At 43.3% G+C, this 15761-nt stretch overlaps 1 protein-coding gene across 1 annotated transcript in view; it reads right to left on the bottom strand.

Annotated features, from left to right (window-relative positions):
• Window positions 1-13179, bottom strand: part of LOC139692397 (probable G-protein coupled receptor Mth-like 3) — a 47600-nt gene extending 34421 nt beyond the window's left edge. The window contains exon 1 of the mRNA XM_071590564.1: window positions 12965-13179. The gene's annotated coding sequence lies outside the window, so the exon portion shown is untranslated. The remainder of the gene's footprint in view (window positions 1-12964) is intronic.
• Between the last annotated feature and the right edge of the window lie 2582 nt (window positions 13180-15761).

Genomic DNA, 15761 nt, shown 5'->3' with positions numbered 1-15761 from the left:
GTTATCTTTGGTATATGAGAAGTCTCCCTCCCTCCCTCCCCCTCTTACCGGATCACTCGAGGATCTCTGGACCCGCGACAGACAGTGACCTAATACAAATCTGGGTTAGCCCCGGCAACTTCGGGGTCATATCATTATGTGCCACGCCTTTTCATCCTTCTTGCGATACCTTAATGCTAGCGACCACCCTGACCTTCCCATCGACCTTTCCATTTTAATCTCTTTTTCCTTAACCGACTTTCAATCGTGCAAACAAGTCACTTAGACTCATTTCCTTTCCGCTGATTCGTCATCTTGGCGTTTGTAAATACGCACTCTCGGACCCACCGACCCTTTTAGGTTCAATTTCACATTTCGTTCTACGTGTATTTCTAATTCCATTATAGTTAATATATCCCGAATAAAGTTCATTTCTAACTTGCATTTTTGCAATGTGAGAAGTTATTTGAAATCGTTTTACAATATATTTCGACACACTTTATTTTTTATTTTGAATTTACTTTGCGATGTATTTTGTAAGAAAAGCAAGCTTTAAAAGACTGAAGTCAGTTTATAAAGTTTAGGGTTAAGAACACAACGCCAATTATGCAGAAACCAAAATGGTAAATACGTTCCTCATTTTTCCAGGGAAAGAATACGAAGCTCTGAAATAGAGTACACAACAAGCCCTGCGGTAAACTTGAAAAGACGAAAACTTGAAAACTTTTAAAAGACGAGACGGTCTTATGCATAAGAGACGATGAGGAAATATGATTTCGCACAAATGATATCGTGCGAGTATTACATTCTCCGCTTATTTTATTAGCATATACTCTGGACAAACCAAGATGTTGCACTAATTACCCACCAAACATTGATGCTTATAACGAGAGTCGTTTTCATTATTCTACTGCTCAATTATTTATACATTATGAAGAGGCTATTTATACATTAAGAAAAGGCATTGCTCGGACTGGTTACGGGACGACGAACTATCGGTAAGGGAGGCATTTAAGTACGGCAAATAATCTCTTTTGGAGAATCTCAGGACACAAACATTAATCAAAAAGGATTATTTCCACGAAAAAAACGACTAAAGCCACTTCGTAATTAAACTATATCTGGAAGGTCACTCGATCGAGTCCTGGTTCCATACAATACATTTTCACAAAAGTTTTCATGCAATAGAAAAAGAGGAGCCGTTCAACTTTTGGTTCTCGACCAGTACGCGATCGTAATTACCTATTCTGTTTGTGACTATACCTATTACGTACCAAGGAAGGATGGCTCATGTTCGCTACCGCCTTGGCATGCTGAGTATGCACTCCAATCAGAAGCACCAGGTTCCCGGTAAATTTAATCTGACGATCGTTTCGCCTTCACCGTGGTGGTCACCTTCCTCCGTTGCTTCTTCATTCTCTCGTTTTGCCCAATGGCGCACTTTGGCCTCCCACCAATCGGATGCGAGGGAACAGCGGAAAACAAGACGTGTTTCTTTAAGGGCAGTCTGGGCCGAAGGCGCTTCCTTCGCGCTCGGGTGCGACCTTCCCTGCGGGTGGGAGCGATCAAAGTGTCCGTCGGTGGATCCAGAGGGGCGCCGTACAAAAACGTACCGTCGCTCGTGGCAATTAACTGCACTCGGTAATAGGAAAGGAAATGCACGCCATTTTAAGAACTACAGATGCTGACGCGAAAAATCTGACCAGGACGAATAAAAATTATGCTTCCCGGAGAACCGATTCGAGGAGAATTGGGGAATCGCGAAAATTCTTTTAAAACTGGTTTGGAATGACATATAAAAATATCTTATTCCAAACTAAACTTTTGAGCCGAATCTTAGTAAAGAAATCATCTAGCGAAGATTCCAGTAATGAGAATCTTCAATGCGTATGGACATGGCCTTAGTGCATTTTACACGTCTGCGAATAGTAAATGGCTCGATCGATAAGGAGAAAAATAAGTGACTGCATGAACATTGATTTCGACGCATAAAAAAGAACCATGGTGATGGCATGGCAAAGAGATAAGTAGGATGAACACATGGGAAGGTGAAATCGAGCAGATCACCAGCGCAAAAAAGTTCTCTTGACCGGGACATATGAAATCCATGTACATAACGGTCGATCACTGGATGGAGTAGTTTTTTAAGGACCCAGTAAATTAGTATTGTAATACTTCTAAGGCCCGCTTTGCACGGCACTAAACAACCTTAAACTTCATATTGAAATAAAGTATTTGTTTCATCAGCTCACCGACTTTCCACCTCCCTTCCTGCAATTCAAAATGCCCATTATTCACTCGCTCTACCTCGCTTGCCAAACATCCTCCTCCCCTTTGCCATGCCATTCAACGTTCCGTTGTCTCTCAAATACTCAGCAGTCCCTTCACCTGCCTACCGAAACCTCTCTCTCTCTCTCTCTCCCCCCTCGCCTACCACGACTGTCACTTCTTTTGTTCTCCATCCAGTCCATTTTATTTTTTCTCCATTCTTCTCCGCGACTCGAACGCTCCAGTCGCTCTTGCCTCGACCACTGAGTTTGTGGAGCTGCAACACTTTCCGCTCATCTTTTCTTTAATCTCTGCCCGGGAATACTTTTCCATCACTTCGTAGGGACATCTCAATTTATGCCACGAAGCATTAAGAAGCACAATTGGTTCTAAAATTTCACCACTTTCTGCATTCGCAAGATTTCAACCATCCCTGCTGAGTCCGAATTTCAACGACCACATGACGTCAAGAGAAGACCATCGCTCACGAAGCGAAAGTCGGATACACTGCGAGTCTGTCGGCTTAAAGAGATTCCAGGACGAAAACTTGAAACTATAGCGAGATGATCAGTCTTTTCAATCACTTTCGTGCAGCAAAAGTGCTTCTCATAACATATATACCTGTTATAAAAGTAAATAGTACTGTCATCCAAGTATCATAACCAACCTGTGTGGTACTGTGTTTATATTACTCCTGATCAACAATATTACCAATTTTGGCCAAGATAACTTGTCAAATTCTCGTCATATTGCGGATATTAACTCGCGGTTGCTGAGGAAGCTTTAGATGCTTGAGGAGTAAAGAAAACTTTCAATTAGTTGGAAAAAATTGGTTCAATTGGTGACTTGGTTATTTTCCTTTGCATGCCTGGTGTGGATACACCCTATGCCACACTCCTTCGCGGTTGCTTGCAGGGTATTGTGAAGATATGTAGATAGATGTAAATCAATGTCAAATTGTGTTTCATCACAAGGTGAGAAGTTGATCCAAAAACTTTTATTCCTTTGCTTTAATCAATCGTGGAAATCGTATAATGGATCTTTGGCAGCTAGGAACTATCTTGACCGAAACAAACAAGCATTAACAAAAAACTGGCAATCGTCTGAACCATGTCCTGAATTTATTTTAATCAAGTTGCCACTTCACATTAAAGCAATAAAAACTATCGGGAATTAAAGCTCATATCTTCCAGAGAAAGATGAGAAAGCGTGTATGTTCTTTTAGCAAATTCCATTACATTCAAATATTTTTTAAATTATAGTTTTCAAACGATCTTGTGTACACATGAAACCAACAACCAATCACACATGAGCATGGATGTTTCAAGAGAATACTGATTTTTACCCTGGAATAAGCGTTATTTTTTAATCAACACGCGTCGACGAAAACATTAAACAAAATCCTTTGCACTTACACAAAAATGGGGAGTCGAAACGAGAGTTATTCGAAGGAGGTTCATCTGAGACTTTGCACAAAGTTCGCATCCAACATTGAACATCATGATTTCATTATTGATTGAATTATATGAATGAAGTAAGCATCGCGTTAAACGGTATTTATGCTGGCATTCCATGGTAGGCCGACACTTATGTCTCAGATATTTTCATAGCTCTCTAAGAACGGAGTGCCTTCCAGTCAGTGCATGCCAACCCGACGAAAATGTTCATTTTTCTCCGATTCTCAGCGCGCCCGTGTATGCCTAAAGACTTTTGGATATTATAACACGCTAATCCACGGGATGTAAGTGGGCATTTAATTTTATTTTTAGAGCTGTTGAAGAATTCGAAAGAAAGAGGTTCCATCGAAACCAGCCCGCCATGAAACCAGCGGGCGTGGACATATCGCAGAAGCGCATTACGCTGTTTGTTTTTTTTTTACTGCTCACGTATGCGACTATCTCAACGTGCGACTGCCTCACCGTGTCTTCGCCCCGACCTTCTGCCGACTAACCGCTCGTGAATCAAAACAGACTCCGGAATCCACACCCCCGCGGTGTGGAGGGGAGGAGAGTGCCGTGAGGAAAGCATACGAATGGCATCAACTTTAATGACCCCGCCATTCGCATCAGAGACGACGAACGCATCTGCAAGAACGCAAGTCTCTGGACAATATAGGGAAGTCCGTGCCAGGCAACAGCTACGTCCAGTGCATACGACAAAATGATTCGAAATTGGTGGAGGAGTTACGTTATACAATTATGACGATTAAAGCGACTATTTTTGAAATAGCCATACGTGCACCACAGTACTTAAGCTTAAACCAGTGCGCTAAGCATGCCATACGAGCTTCCTGCAGCATTTGTAAGTATGGGGCGAATTTATTAAAATTCTTAAAATTTTCCGCTCTCGGAACAATAGACAAAGTTTGGGGTAAAGTTTATTTTAGGTATTTAAGATTGATAAATATATTAAATTTTATCATACCTATAAGAGCCTATTCCTGCGTTCAATACCAGTTTTAAGGATAAAAACCTATGAAAGCCATTTGGAAACAAATTTCATTATTATTTATTATTATTTACACAATTACGTTGCAATTAGGCAAATTTCCTGGTGGCAACGGTCAGGTTAGGTCAAAGATAACTGCTAACAACGAAAATTACATACTCGCACTACAAAAACAGATAAGAGACAAAATATTTTTACATAATGACACTTCCACATCACATACAAACAAACTTCCACACCACATACAAAATGTCGTCCACATCACATACAAACAATATTTTCAAAACTACAGTGAAGTTTATTACCCAGTGGCTACTTTACATTTCAACTTAAAACTTCTAAAATTGGATGGAAAGGGCTCAAACAAACCTCCAGGCAGCTGGTTCCAATCAATAATAGTTCTATTTAAAAAAGAGTATTTTTTCTTATTGGTTTTTTGAGTCCTTATTTTTATTTTGTGGCTATGGTTTATTATTCACAGAGAAAATGCGATCAAACCTGAACCGGATGCGTTGGGTCAACAGTTGGTCAACTATGAAATGAAAGTTAAAGACGAACAATTTTACTTGAGCTATTTCACGCAAGCAATTTTTTAAAATTATATCAATACATTTGATTACGTGTACAACCATGCTCATTTAATATTTCGCCAAAAAAACTCGAAGATTTGGCGTATGATCTCTTAATTGCCCTCGGCGCGATAAAATCTGTATGCAGGGACTAACATTTTTTGAGGCAAATAATATAAACATGAGAACACAAGCAACCGAGAGACACAGCTATCCGGTTCAGTAAAATAGCAAAGCACTTATTTGAATGGACATTTATCATGTAAATGTACTCGTGATCAGTACTATGGAAGTTGGGTATGGTATCAAATGATCATCATTCATTCACCATGGCGTTTCGGTGGTCAACCTAAAGGGCTCCGCCAATGTTAAGAAGGTAGCGGTTCAACCGTTGCTGTGCTATCTGTATATGTATGTATGTATGCATGAATATATACATAAATAAGATATCGTAACATGAGAGTTAATTACTACACTCTAATATTTTATTAAATGCGCAAAAATTCAAATACCATATTTAATGCAGCGTTTTTCAACAGAGAAAAATGATATTCAAAGAATAATTTGATGGTTACACCCACTTCGACGTATTTACTTTAAAATTCCTATTTACTAACTACCTGCTCTGAAGTTTTTCGGCGTCTAACTAATGTGGCTTTTTCAGCAACCAAGCACGAAACAGTTTCCAACTTTATTATTCAGCTGCCGACGTTCTAGGAAACACCAAATTCAGTGACTTAACTTCTTGGGTGACATCTATTCCATTACCTGATTGTTTTCGGAGCAAAACACGTAAAAAACGAATGCTGTATCCAAAACTTTCTATATTTCTGAGGTTTTTGTAAACGATTGAAATGACCTCAGAGTTGGATCTTCTCCGCATTGCATTTTATGCCAAGAGTCACCAGTGAATCTGAAGGGATCTTGTGCGGAGTAATCCCATTAATTTCCAGAGGAATCGGCGAACGGCGCGGGTTTGATTTGATCCGCCCATGCACGAGGAGTGTGGACTCATTTCAACTTCAAATAACAGATCTTTCAGTGCCTCCAACTTTTATACGCATCCTCGATGCTCATACACTCCTGTTATGATGCCTACATTTACAGCATGTCTATCACATTCACTGACTGTTTAGGCATTCATTGAAGATTTCACAGTATACCATGACTATTCCTTTCAAAAGATTGCGATTGCATTAGAATGGACAGATGCATGCTGGACAGAGGCTATGGCCGAAACATTAATCCTTGTTTAATTTCATCATGATATTTTTATTGCCAAGCAATTTCTATTGCTTCGCTTGGATTCATTAAGTAAAGGAGAACAGCAAAGTCTAATTATTTGCGCAGGCGTAGGCATTTTTGCGAATAACGGTAGGTCAGTTCGCAACGTCCGTGACAGGGGCTTCGCGCACCTCAAGGGCTGGATTTTCAATTTTGCCACCGTAACTTGGTCAGCTTGCCTTGGAGGCTTCCGTTGCACTTTAAGCTTCACTCTGATAAGGGCTGGAAATATTTTCCACTCACGGTAAGAGCATATTACTAATTTGGTCGGCTTTAAAGTTGAAAACATTTTTTTTTGCTTTTGATTTGAAATTGTTATACTTCTTGCTTTTTTCATCAAATCAAGTAACAATTCCTCGAATGATTTTGGCAGCATTAGATTCTGCCAACAATGATTACGAGAAAGTTTTTAAATTATTTTAAAGGAAATAAATGTATTATTTATAAGGAAATTTATTTTGAGGCGTATCACAAAAAATAAAACACTCACGAACACATATTTTTATATACGTACATTCTAGCGTTTATGAAATGTAAAAAATTGTTTTATTTACTGGAAGTTTTTAACGGTTTAATTGGTCTCCGACTTTAAAAAGTGTTGTACTCTGAAATAAGGGAGCGTGTCGCTAGGAGCAGTTCTCGAGTGATTGAAAATATTAATACTCTACGCTATATAGATAGTGTTCGAGCAAGTGATAACGAAGATTTTAGCCATTATTCTGCAACGTTACTGATCGGACATACTCGTCTGATTGACGCACTCAGTACTAACTTCCTGTGAAAGCCATCCTTTCCCTAAGTCCCAGCCTTCAAGCATCTCTCAAGAAAAACTTAAATATGAGAGGCTTTCAAAAGGAAAGGGAAGCGGACGTGGGATATGTTCCTCGAGGGATAAGAGAAGGAGAGGCGAGGCCATTATCTGCAAGCAAGCGCCATATTTATGCCAACACCATAAGACTCGTACACGTTGATAAACATTCCTCTTGATAAAGTTGAACGTCTATAGCGGAATTCTTTGATGAAGAACGGACCAGGAAAATGACGAACATTCCACATGAATATTTATTGAAACACGAAAATTCGCCGCAGCGAAAAAAAACGCTTTCAATAAATACGAATGCGCAATTTTCTGCTTCCTTTTCCTTTCATATCAAACATCACTCTTAATTCTAAATTAAAGTTGATTCATCGAGGCAATTTCTCATTGGAATTAGATAATATGAAAGTTGGCAATATCAACGGCAGAATGGATTTTCTCGACCCTCGGAAAGAACACTAATCATTGAGAAAATGAACGAACGGTGGTGCGTCCACACCAAAGGGAGGGTTTGGGGGTGGGTTGGGGGGGTGGGTTGGGGTGGGAGGGGGGGGGTGCTGGGACAGAGGGCAATTGAAGTTTCAACCGTTACCTTTCTAACTCCTCTTGGAGGAATCTCCCAAGGCAAAAAATCGCATATCCGAAGTAGGTTAAAATGACTGAGTCTACGAAATATATGGTAATAAAACTAAAAGTAATCACAGCCCGAGAGTTGGTATGACAGGTGGGTGCACACCTTACCTAATACTGGATGAGTCAGAACACACTCCCTAGTTTAAAAAAATACTGAAGAGCGCGCAGATGAATTAGTGGAGTGGGAGTAGTGGCGTTAGCTGAAAAACGAGAATTCAATTTCAGTAGTCACCATGCAGTGGTCTGGTGAGCATTGAGACTTAGTCGTGGAAACGTTCCTTGAGAACAATGATAGTGTCGTGGCGACGCCGAGGGCGCTGTGGTCTCGCGATAAAGCGCATTTTCACCACTCCGGCTCAGTAAAGAAGCAACACTTTCGTTACTGGGAGACCCTTGCAAACTTCACCCAAGACCTTTCCATAGCCCCAAAGTGAGAGTTTGGTGCGCTGTGTCCTCCATAGGCATTATTGGGCCTTACTTTTTTTAATCTGGAGGTTCAACTGCCACTGTGATCTTTGTGCGCTATCGCGAGATGCTGGAGAACTTTTTACGTCCCAAAATGGAAGAGTATGGCGAGGAATGGGACACAGAAGCCTTGATGGCTTATACCGCCCGTCGTTCACGCCCAATCCCGCAAGAACAATCTCCCAACCCCCTGATGTCCTCACGAGGGGATGTTCCATTGCCCCCTCGCTCGCTCCCCGGATTTGAGCCCATGTGATATTTTTCTTTAGAGATATCTCAAAGCTGAGGTTTGCAAAGTTCGACCAAGGACCTTGGATGCTCTTAAGGAGGAAATTACAGATGCGGAATAACGCAAGTGAGTTTTCGAATGACTCAAAATGTGTATCACTCACCAAGGTCATCATCTGGATGTAATAATTTTCAGAACCTAATGAAAATAGAATGACATAGGATGCAGTAGTTTTCAGAGACAAAACATTTTTTAATCATCGTATTATTAATAGGTAGATTTTTTTACAACTAAGCCGTCAAACCATCGAGTTCATTCTATCCCACCTTGTAGTTGCGTCCTATCATGCGATCAAAGAAAGAGTGCTGGAAACAGTCCGTGACGGTGCCTCTCTCTCTCTCTCTCTCTCGCGTTTCATCCTCGTGGTCGAATCTTTCAATTTTATGCGTACCCTTAAGAATTCACTCGGTCTAGAAGTCAGGTGCCCCACACTTTCCTGATAGTCTTGGACCCACACCGAGAATCGCTCCTAAGAAGCGAACCTTTAAAAAGACACAGGTGAGAACGAAGGAATGAAATCTATGCGATAGTCTTAAAGCTCTCTTTTTCGAAGGAAGTCTACACGAAGAAAGCGAAGGTAAGCAAAGGTCAACCTCGAGTTCCCCCTTCGTTCTGGCGGCTCATACATAGGAAGTCTTTGAATTCCACTCTCGGTGCTAAGTCACTGCAAACGAGTGCGAAGAAGGCGATCTTACCTGCTCTCTTCTTGAATGAAGGGGCTCCCTATCTGATTCTTTAAACGTATCCGTATCCAAAGCAAATTCTCTAATTAGACCGTGGAGTTACTGCGTTGAGATTTGCGTGCAGTGGATTTGTCATCGAATCGTTCGTGACTTTCATGTCGTTTATGAGAAAAATCCGCTTCCCTCAATCCTTTAATCAATGCGGATTCAAACTTTTGCCGAAAACCATTTTTTCCGAGGCGTTCGAAGCCTCGACCGACCCAGCCGGGCTCCACCCGTGGTCCAGGAGACATAATCTTCTCAAATTGCTCCAGTTCGCCCAATCATTACCTTGTGGCGCTCATACGATAAGAAATCAAAATTCTCTTGACCTTCGAAACGAAAAGTGGTCGAGGGTTCGCCGTGGCCCACTTTATTCACCTCCCCGATTCCACAGAAAACTTCACGGTGAGGAAGTCGCTTGCATTCACGATACCCCATGCTTGAGTTTCGTGGGACGTAAGTTACACATTTTACAGCCTTGCGAAACGTCTGCGGTCGCAATGACGACTCGTCGGGGCGGGCGGAAAGACGGACCGGCGGGGAACGGACAGAGCGACCTTGGTGACCTCGTGGGATGGAAGGGAAATGGGAGGAGGCGCTCCACTGATTCCATTACTTTCCCTACTTACTTTAGTAGATACGCCTGCTAGAAACTATTGAATGCTATGGACCAAATTCTTGGGGAATATGATTTGAGCGAAAATAAAAATCACTCCCTGGCGTGTTCACGCCCAATCCCGCAAGAACAATTTCCCAACCCCCTGATGTCCTCACGAGGGGATGTTCCATTGCCCCCTCGCTCGCTCCCCGGATTTGAGCCCATGTGATATTTTTCTTTGGAGATATCTCAAAGCTGAGGTTTTCAAAGTTCGACCAAGGACCTTGAATGCTCTTAAGGAGGCAATTACAGATGCGGAATAACGCAAGAGAGTTTTCGAAACCTTTTTTGAATGACTCAAAATGTGTATCACACACCAAGGTCATCATCTGGATGTAATAATTTTCAGAACCTAATGAAAATAGAATGACATAGGATGCAGTAGTTTTCAGAGACAAAAAATTTTTTAATCATCGTAATAGTAATAGGTAGATTTTTTTTCAACGAAGCCGTCTCATCCTGTCCTAAACCCAACGGTGAGTGATCAGGGTAGGGGAGGGGGGACCATTTCTTTCACTGCACCATCTGCGACTTCCCATGGCGATCTTGCACCCAGATAAGTAGTAGTAGTTTTGAGGGGAGGCGACCGACAGCTAAGGTCATTTGCGCCATAGGGGATGGATAGGAAAGGATGAAGGGTGGAGAGAAACCCGGCGTCGGCATTAGCCTGCTCTTTACGAAAGGCGCCAAGGGGTCCGCAGTTTAACGTCCCATCCGACGGACGGCGTACTCACTCAAAGTGCCCTCCACAAAGCACCTCAAGTAGGGATCGAGATACCTCTGAAAAATATTCAACACCGCCGGGATTTGAACCCGCGCCCTCATGGTGGGAGGCCAGTACGTTAGCCCCGGCACCATCTCGATCCCCCTTGCACCCAGATAATCACTCAGTTTGGGCGTAGGGGTGATGGTGCCCAATGGCGTTCCCCGCTGGACGATCGCCCCACTCCCAACCCGTAATTGAATTACAATAGCATTCCCGAAATGCATCGAATCAGTATAAAACTGAAGTGGGAGGCGGGAGTATGCTTTTCCCCACCCTTCCCCCGATGGCGTCGCCCGTGGGTGATTGCAACAATTCCCCCCTCCTCTTTTTAATCACTCCCTCGAATAACAACCTCACAGCGTAATCGAAACTAAATAAAAGACAGAGGAATAACAACAACGTGCACACTCGTGTGTGGGAGGCTGGTCAGCGACCCGCGTCCGAGCTCGTCGGCGACCGGCATGCCCGGGCAATGGGGCCGGGAGACGAGGCGCTCGTTCCATTCCCCGCACATCGAATCCTCGGGAGGACTTCATTCGCTTTCCCAGGCAGATTCATTCCCAGGAGAACGAAACTTGGAAGTTGGAGCAAGAAAGGCACATTTGAAAGGCGCACACGTTTATATTACCAATGCTTGTCGCTCTCCCCAAAGTGAAATCAATCACTACTGTGTTCCTCGTTGAAATATTTGAATCATTGAATCGAATCCGTAATACAGTCTCTACTAATGGGTGGCTCTGGGGAAATCAATTGCAATTTCCTCCATGATAAGAGAGTAAAACACGAATCCATCTCCTTTTGCCCATTTAATTCTGGCATCTCCAACAACGGACCAACAAACAAACAGTTCACCCAACTTCTGCAACTACAGGGTGCGCCGCTTAAATCCGGACAAACACGCGTTTCCTCGAATGAGGTTTCCTCTCCGGGTCCGCAAAACCCTCCCCGGACTTATCCGGAGCATTATACTTAGCCACAATATCGTAAATAGTTCAACTTGGATATCCGAAGAATCGAACTATTTCGAAACGCCCAGCGCGAACACTTTTGATAATAGCGGCTCTTCGATTGTACTCCGCACTTGTACATAGTATTTCTGCCATTTTGAGATTGACTGTTTACAAGATGCCTTTAGCTTCCAAGAACCCCAATTGCGACATCCATTTGAACTACCTTCTGGCGGGAAATTTAAATTGAAATTTGTCCAGATTGAAGCGGCGCACCCTGATCGACAATGTTCCTGCTGATATTGAATTGATTATGGAGAATAGAGATGCATCCCTTCAATGGGCACCAACACCAGAGGACTAGCACAGGTCAGCCATAAAAGAAAATACGTTTTATCGGACGGATTGTACCAAAACGTAATGAAATTGTATAATAGATGTGCCTCTTCAATTCATCAAAAGTCAAAGATCAAAGTCAAAATGATCACGAATGAGACTGATCTTAGGTACGGCAGAATGAGGAAAATTATTCACTAAGAACTGCACATGTCACAGGTGTCAGCACGTTGGATTACACGACAACAGACTCCGTTTCAGAAACAAACACGGCGCGACCTGCAATCGCGATGGGCAATCGAAATTATGTGGTTACAATGCAACAATTTCACAGTGTAAAAAATGCATATTAGCGGATGACTCCGTCAAAAGTTACTACCGCCGCGGCATCTCCCGCAGTTTCTTGGAAAGTTATGTGGCTTTGAAATTTTGCCACATCCGCCCATATTCTCCCGATATCTCTCCGAGGGACTTTTTCTTGTCCCCAGAACTCAAAAAACCATTGCTGGGTCGGAGATATGACGACGCAAATGACGTCATTCGATAAATGGAACAATAGTTTTCGACGCAATCTACTGAATTCTACAATTGACGGCCTTTGACGGGTCAATAAACGCTGGGAGAAACGTACAACTCTGGATGGTCACTATGCATATGGATTCTCCAATCAATCCTTCAATCCAACGCAGAACTACGAAACTCAACATACGGCGATACTAACGGTGAGGGCAGTTGTATCCTAAGGGGAAGAGGACCACTTTGACGGACATGAACACTCACGTCTGCGGGTATGGATCACAGAGGCTGCGGCCCTCCTCCTTCAAAAGCTTCCGGGGGGCGGGGCCGCACTCGTTACGGGGATGATGATTCTCTCTTTGTTTTCCCTCTCCGGCTGGGCGACGCTGCACTTGCGGGGCGTCCTCGTAATTGACTCGCGTTCGTACGGACAGCGAATGAATGGATGCGACGGTAATCGGTTGAACGCCGACCGACCCTCGCGGACTTCCAGAGTGGACTGAGGCCTCGGCGGCGGGAGAGCGTCCCTTTGTACGTATATGCGCGGTGTCAAGAAGCGCTTCGCATCCCTCCCGCTCTCCTGTTTTGCCTCAAGGCCGAGCGCCATCGCACGTCACTCGCGTGCGCGCTGAGGGGTGGGTGGGTGGGGAGGGGCTCGGAGGGACTGGTTCAAGAGGGTGAAGGCAAAATTAGTCGATGGCCGGCACTGGCAGAGGAATGGCAAAAACAAACAGTAGCAACGGACGTGGACTCCTCACGACAGAGGTCGTTCGCTCTGTCGTTCGAGTGATTGGCGGAGTGGACATGAGTGAGTGGGTCGGCGTTCAGGACGGAGACGCGTTTCGTTCTTCCGATTGGGACACTCCCCAGCGGGGAATCCTTCCGTCGCCGCACCATTGGCCCATCGCCACTCCCAATGTCCAAATTGCCCCTCTTAACTGTTTTGCAGTCTTGAGACCCTCCGCCTAATCTAATAAATCCTTCAATTAAAGTCCCAACTCTTACAGGAGATTCTCAGAGGAAATCAATATTTCAGTAATTGTCCCGTATACATTTCAGGAAAAACCAGTTTCATGACGCTTAACATGGAATTTCCCAGCAACTGTTTTCAAAGGGCCTGATGTAGCTTAGGGAAACAGACCTTCGGTTTGTTGAACATCCAAAAAGAATTAGTATGCTATGGGCATTCAGATCGTGATGAGCCCGTGCGTCTTTTCATTCGATTGCTATTAGAAATGCTACTATTATGTGACCTTCATGTGGATTTGGTCAATGCCATGTCCAATAACCATGGTCGACTCCATATTAAAGCCAATGAGAAAAACTGTCGTCCCCCCTGAGGCCTGAAAATAAAAACGAGCCTCGAATTAGACGTCGTTGATTATTGATCGTCAAAGTCATTTCAAGAGGGTCGATGGCCTCTCTCTTTCTCTCTCCTGTTGGTAGCTTTGCTTTAATTAATGGAGACTCGCGTTGTGTCGTCCAGAAATGAGAGTTACGTCGATCAGATGGTTCAATCAAGAGTTCTTTCAATATTTTCACAAACGTGGATTCCCTTCGCATTTATGAGACATCACTTTCAATTCTTCCTTTGTGAGTCTCAACTCTCCGTGAATAAACAATGCCATTTGCAATTACATTGTCTCTTGTCCATTCATAAGACTTCCACGAGACAACTGGACACGCGACTGGCTTGGACGTGAATCCGAACAACACATTGTTTGTCATCCCATGCCCACGTGATCCAAACGCAGCGGCTCCGTCCAGATGGATTGTGAATAGCCAACTCCTTTGCCATTCGCGCGCGCCTCAATTACACATATTTCGATCGCTAGCCATCCGGGCGGACATTTAAGTAACACTGCCGGAAGCGTCAAAGAATTCGGATGGACGTCGAGTCTGAAACCAATGGAAACCAGATCCGCGACAAAAATACGTTCCGGTAGTCATGGCCAACAGACTAAAATGCATGCGCGCCCTCTTTTTATTGACTACGACATCGACGCGGTGGAAGGGCGCTGGCGTGTACGACGACCGTACTACGAGGGGCCGTCCTGGCGTCAATGACGTTTGCTCTCATTCCCACTCATTCCATGGTGATCCTAGAGAGAAGCGTGTGCTCCTCAGTGAAGCGGGGAGGCAATTTCAAGCGATGGTGTCGCATTGAAAACTCAATTGATGAAGGCGTCCAGAAACCACTTAAAATCATTCCTCTCACGCAATAATGATGTAACCAGAAATGATAATGACCATTTCCGCAAAGAAACCGTTGTAGGAAAGTCTAGTTTTAAGTAGCGAAAGCAAACTTCCTCCATTCGACTGATTCGTAGGATTTGATGCTTCGATTAGACTTACTCTCTCCAATTTGTCCATGTATTGCGTCAATGCACTTGCGTGATGAGCACATAGCAACCAGTGCGTATATGTCACACGCACGGAGAAATAGTCGAGATAGTCTAGCAATCTCCCGCAGTTTCTCGGAATTATAAAATGTATTTAAATGTGAGTTCCAGGGTATCACAAAATGCATTTCATTTAGTATAAAAAATAAGCGTAACTACGTTGATATTTTTCATTGAGCAGTTAAGCAATCGGTTCGATAGGCTACCCTTACTCACTTATTCATTTTGGTGAGTTATTCTTATTTAGATAAGGGCGAGAGAAGTTTCGCCATTCGTGAAGATCGTGGACCTACAATTGGTGGATGGGAAATTGGCGGGGAAATATTGGTCCATTAATAGGAGCTGGTAATGCAAAAAGCATTGATTTTGATTATTTACGGCACGTTAATAATTATGGAGTAACTGAAGGCATAACTGAATTAAGCAATTGGATCATGTATCATCCAGCTACACTCAACAAAGTTCATGACCAAAAAAGGGTGCCTAAGACCCAAAAAAGGCGTAAGAAACCTAAAATATCTGCAAGCCAATCAAAAGGTAGGCAAGGCAGAGGGGTGCGTGAGCATCAATCATGCATAGTATGTCAATATTTGTAGTCACGCGGTCGGTTTGGTCACTTTAATCTATGAGAAATCGCTTATGATATACGGCATAAAAAA

Source organism: Hetaerina americana, unplaced genomic scaffold (assembly GCF_022747635.1).
Source record: "Hetaerina americana unplaced genomic scaffold, ioHetAmer1.1.p SCAF_4, whole genome shotgun sequence".
Classification (NCBI taxonomy): Eukaryota; Metazoa; Arthropoda; class Insecta; order Odonata; family Calopterygidae; genus Hetaerina; species Hetaerina americana.
The sequence above is the reverse complement of the archived record's forward strand: the minus strand, read 5'-3'. Positions and strand labels throughout refer to the sequence as shown.